Here is a 4,751-nt window from a genome sequence, read left to right as displayed (position 1 = left end):
TCATCACCACCATCGATAAGAGACAGTACTGTGCGGCCGTCTTCATCGACCTGGCCAAGGCTTTCGACTCTGTCAATCACCGTATTCTTATCGGCAGACTCAACAGCCTTGGTTTCTCAAGTGACTGCCTCGCCTGTTGGTGATTCTCTGATCCACCTCTACGCAGACAACACCATTCTGTATACATCTGGCCCTTCTTTGGACACTGTGCTAACAAACCTCCAAACGAGCTTCAATGCCACACAACTCTCCTTCCGTGGCCTCCAATTGATTTTAACCCTTTCATGCGTGAGTTCCAAATATCTCTAACGGTCGCCCCAGCGTGAGTTTTTTTATGCACGTGATGTTAGAATGTTCTCTCCATTCCAGAATGTGATTGATACGTAACAGTACATTTTATCCGCGCTGCCCTCAAACCAAAGCACGCAGCCTGTTTATATTTATAGGCTGTTTCAACTTCCATTTCAAATTATTTTCTAACAAGTTTTTATTTTCTAAAAACAGTTTGAATTTAGGTGTGTTCTGCCTCCTCATTCATTCACATAAAAATAGTAATTTTTACTTTTGCGGATAATTACATTTTTGGGACATTTCTGACACGGACAAAATTCCCCCAAGCACTTCCCAATTGTTTGTGCAGTTCACGTCTGCAGACATTTGCTCATCTCCCGTCAGAACATGATCTGCACACGTGTTCACATTTTCTATCTGTTGCCCTCATTGCAGTCATTGTTTTCGTTAATAATAATAACTTTGGAAATGTGTGCGTTTCTATCAAAGTAAGTGCATTATTACGTTGTAATAGTTTCTGTATGTCGTTTCTATTGTAGCGTACTGTATGTATGGAGCATAATATATTTGTGTATATTCTTTATAACCGCGGACACGTGAGGTAACGTTACTCATTTTATAACCTTTATGGTGTTATAGTCAATCGTGCTTATGTAGCTACATTATTCTATTAGCTCTGTAAAACAATGCTAATTGCGTCAGAGAAGTACTATCTTGTGTTGTATTTTGAAGCTACATGGCCTTATGACTCCCAAGTGACGCAGCGGTCAAAGGCACAGCACATCAGTGCTACAGGCGTCACTACAGACTCCCTGGTTCAAATCCAGGCTGCGTTTCTATCAAAGTAAGTGCCTCATTACGTTATAATAGTTTCTGCTGTAGCTCACTGTATGTATGGATCATAATATATTCCTTATAACCGCGGACACGTGAGGTAACGTTACTCATTTTATAACCTTTATGGTGTTATAGTCAATCGTGCTTATGTAGCTACATTATTCTATTAGCTCTGTAAAACAGTGCTAGTTGCGTCAGAGAACTATTAGCTTGTGTTGTATTTTGAAGCTACCCTGACCTTATGACTCCCGAGTGGCGCAGCGGTCTATGGCACTGCATCTCAGTGCTAGTGGCGTCACTACAGACACCCTGGTTCAAATCCAGGCTGTATCACAACTGGCTGTGATTGGGAGTCCCATAGGACAGCGCACGATTGGCCCAGCGTTGTCCGAGTTTGGCCGGTGTAGGCCATCATTGTAAATAATAATTTGTTTTTAAATTACTTGCCTAGTTAAATAAATAAAAAAATATGACCATGGTTTGTTTATTTGGTCTATTCAGCATAGCTCTGTTCTGCCCTGCCTTGCCCCCCTGTGGAGCTCAAAAGTTAGTTTCTTAATGCAATAAACTATTTTTTATAGCAGTGTTTATTATGTTACTTCTTTGTAGTATTGTTTTATTGCTATATCCTTATATTGTATTCTAATTAATAATTCCTCTTTCTTCTGTACTTTCAGAAACCACAAACATTATTTGACAATATCATAACTGGAGCTGGACATCTTTGGAGCAGAAGAATGAGGACAGCTTTTGTATGCTAACGTACACTCCTTAACAGTCTTACTGGATGAAAAGACAGCAAGAAAACACATATGCCAATATGTAATAGTCGTCTATTTTATTGCAGTATTGGTAGTTGGTTCAACAACTTGTTATACTAGAGGACAAAAAACTGAAAATGCATAACCCATATTTAATATTCATGCAGTGACTGAACAACAACTGCACCCCCCCCCCCCCCCCCCCACCTCTGAAGGCATAGTATCATGGCAGTCAGTCACTTATTGCTGCAGATGTGCTCAATAATGCTTGAGCATGTGATACTCCTCAAAGCATGGTGAAATACATAGAGGTGTATCACAAGCTAAACACATGTATTTTGTCATCTTCCTCTGCTTACTTCTCCTGGTGCCAGACAGGCAGACTTTGCAGTGCCTCCTTGTGCGACTACCTTGAGCAGCAGTTTGAGGGACTTTGCAGGGAAAATGCCGTGCAGTAAGGCGTAGGGGATTGTTTACAGCAGGACGACCCCCAGTGGATGGGCGCCGAGGGGTGTGGTGCTCCTCCAGAAGCTCTCTCATTAGGTTCTCTCTGTATTTTTGGTAGGTAATTACTTTACCTAAGAGGGAGTGGGGAGGATGAAGAAAGTTAGAGGATGATGAGGCAGTGGGTAGGTGGGTGAGATATTGTCACTATAATTGCATAATGGATTTGTATGTGAACTGTACATCCAATTACAAAAATAGCTTGTTCAGTAATCATCTCACCTGTTAGTTGGCGGTGAAGTATGCTGCCATTGAGGGCAGCAGTGTCGATCAGATGGAAAAATATCTTCTTATACCACTTGGTTGTTTTCCGAGTGCATTCCACAAAGCTGTTTATCATGTCCGCCTTATCCACTGCCCCCATTTTGAGGTTATAGTCGAGCACACAATCTGGTTTGATCTTTCTCTCTCCAGTCAGGTGATCCACCTTCCCTGTGGCCGACATGGTTGCTGTATGGACAGTGGAGAGGACATGGACATCTCTTTTGTCATGCCACTTTACTGCCAGCTGTTGACCATTTTCCTGGAACTCCACCTCCCCTCTCTGCATCTTCCTGCATCCGAATCCTGGCATCCCCTTCCTGTTCGACCTGACTGTGCCACAGGCCCCTGTGCTGTTGGAGAGCAGATGCTGGAAGAGTGTGGAACTGCTGTACCAATTGTCCACGTACAAAGTGTGTCCCTTGCCGAGATGAGGAGCCAGCGTGGTCATCACTACGGACCCGGACACCCCAAGCCCCTCATAATGTTTGATGTCAGTGGTGGACCCTGTGTAAACTATAATATCCTGGACAAATCCTGTCTTCACGTCGCACATGACAAAGAACTTGACTCCAAACCTGTGCCTTTTGGAGGGAATATATTGACGGAACGCCAGCCTACCTTTCCATAACATCAGGGACTCATCAATGCATAGGTCCTTGTATGGCACAAAGACCCGACCAAATGCTGATGTCAGGCTGGTTAGAACATTTCTTATTTTGTATAACGGGTCACTTAAGATGGCAGTAGCATTGTTGACGAAATGCAGGCATCGCAGCAGAACTAGGAAGCGGTCTTGGGAAAAGAGGGTGGCAAAGAAGGGAGTTGCAAACATAGGATCTGTGCTCCAGTATTCTCTTAGGGAGTTCTTCTTTACTATCCCCATGAGGAGGACTGTCACCAGGAAGGTATACATTTCACTAATTGTGGTTGTCACACATTTAGCGAGTTTCCCCCTCACTGCTGGCTCTCTCTTCTCCTGTAGCTCCAAGGCATAGCGATTGGTCTCCTCTACTATGTCTCCCACCAGCTCCTCTGTCAGAAACAACTTGAAGCACTCTGCCTCAGTTGGAAATGGCAAGGGGCGTTGCACTCCAGACTGGGACTCGTCAAAGCAAACAGCAGGGCCAGGAGGGGTGAAATTACTGGTGGCCTTCCAGCTACCACAGAACTCCTGTACTTCATCCACTGTCGGTCTGCCTCCATCACCACCAGCATCTTCAAAGGGAACTGGTACTTTGTCAGTGGACAAGGGAAATTCAGATTCAGGGTTCTCAATGGCTACAAGGTTGGGGGGCAGCTCTTCACTGTCACTGTCAGAATCTGATTCCTGACTTTCATACTCAGACTCATTGTCAGAATTTTAAAAAATCTCCAGAATTTCCACATTTGTGAGTTGTCTCCTTTTGAAAGACATTGCTAATGCTACAGCTTAGCTCACTAGCTACATACATAAACAACAACACTGAATGGCTCAGAGGAATGGCTCAGAGTGAGAGGGTACGTGTTTGACTACCGGCACGCGCCACTTGTATCAATAAATCACTATCAGAAAATGTTTCGTGTGGCAATTATTTGTGTATTTACGGTTTTATTCACATGTTTTCAATTCTAGGTGACAAATCATGCATTCCGATTCTTGCACAGATTGTAATGGGCACATATTATGTGTGTAAAATATTTTTTTTTGAAGGTTGTACTGATTATATGATGAGCTAAGCTAATTCCAGCTGTATAGCCATGTTTGTTGACATACAATGCATTCTGGGTTTCACGTAATCGTCTGTTTGACCAAAGATGTTATAACAAAATGAGGTGAGTAAGAGTTCACAAATTCTTTGAGGACTTCCGGAAATGAATGGTGGGATGTGAACGACGGTAGATGACACACCCCTTCAACATGCATACTATAAACAGACCAAACTCATCTCGTCTTCTCTTATTATCTTCGGTTTCTGTGAGGAAAAATGCATGGCTGCGCGCTGAAACTAATCATCGGATTACTTTCGATTTCTACAAAGTGTTTTACCTAATTATTTCGATCAATGGTGAGCTCACCCGTGATGTGATTAATTATACATAGTAATTGCTATTAGC

The 4,751-nt window shown here is 43.0% G+C and overlaps 1 long non-coding RNA gene across 2 annotated transcripts; it reads left to right on the top strand.

Moving 5' to 3' along the window:
• Positions 1–621: 621 nt before the first annotated feature.
• LOC139581237 (uncharacterized) lies at positions 622–4,210 on the top strand. Of its 2 annotated transcripts, XR_011676171.1 has the most exons (4): positions 622–779; positions 1,024–1,135; positions 1,806–1,950; positions 2,268–4,210. It is a non-coding gene; the product is annotated as an uncharacterized lncRNA (long non-coding RNA). The 2 variants fall into 2 exon arrangements; XR_011676170.1 differs by lacking the exon at positions 2,268–4,210 and having other exon boundaries at positions 623–779; positions 1,806–2,081.
• The last annotated feature ends 541 nt before the right edge of the window (positions 4,211–4,751 follow it).

Source organism: Salvelinus alpinus, chromosome 7 (assembly GCF_045679555.1).
Source record: "Salvelinus alpinus chromosome 7, SLU_Salpinus.1, whole genome shotgun sequence".
Taxonomy (NCBI): Eukaryota; Metazoa; Chordata; class Actinopteri; order Salmoniformes; family Salmonidae; genus Salvelinus; species Salvelinus alpinus.
Note: the sequence above shows the minus strand (reverse complement) of the source record. Positions and strands in the feature narration are given on the sequence as shown.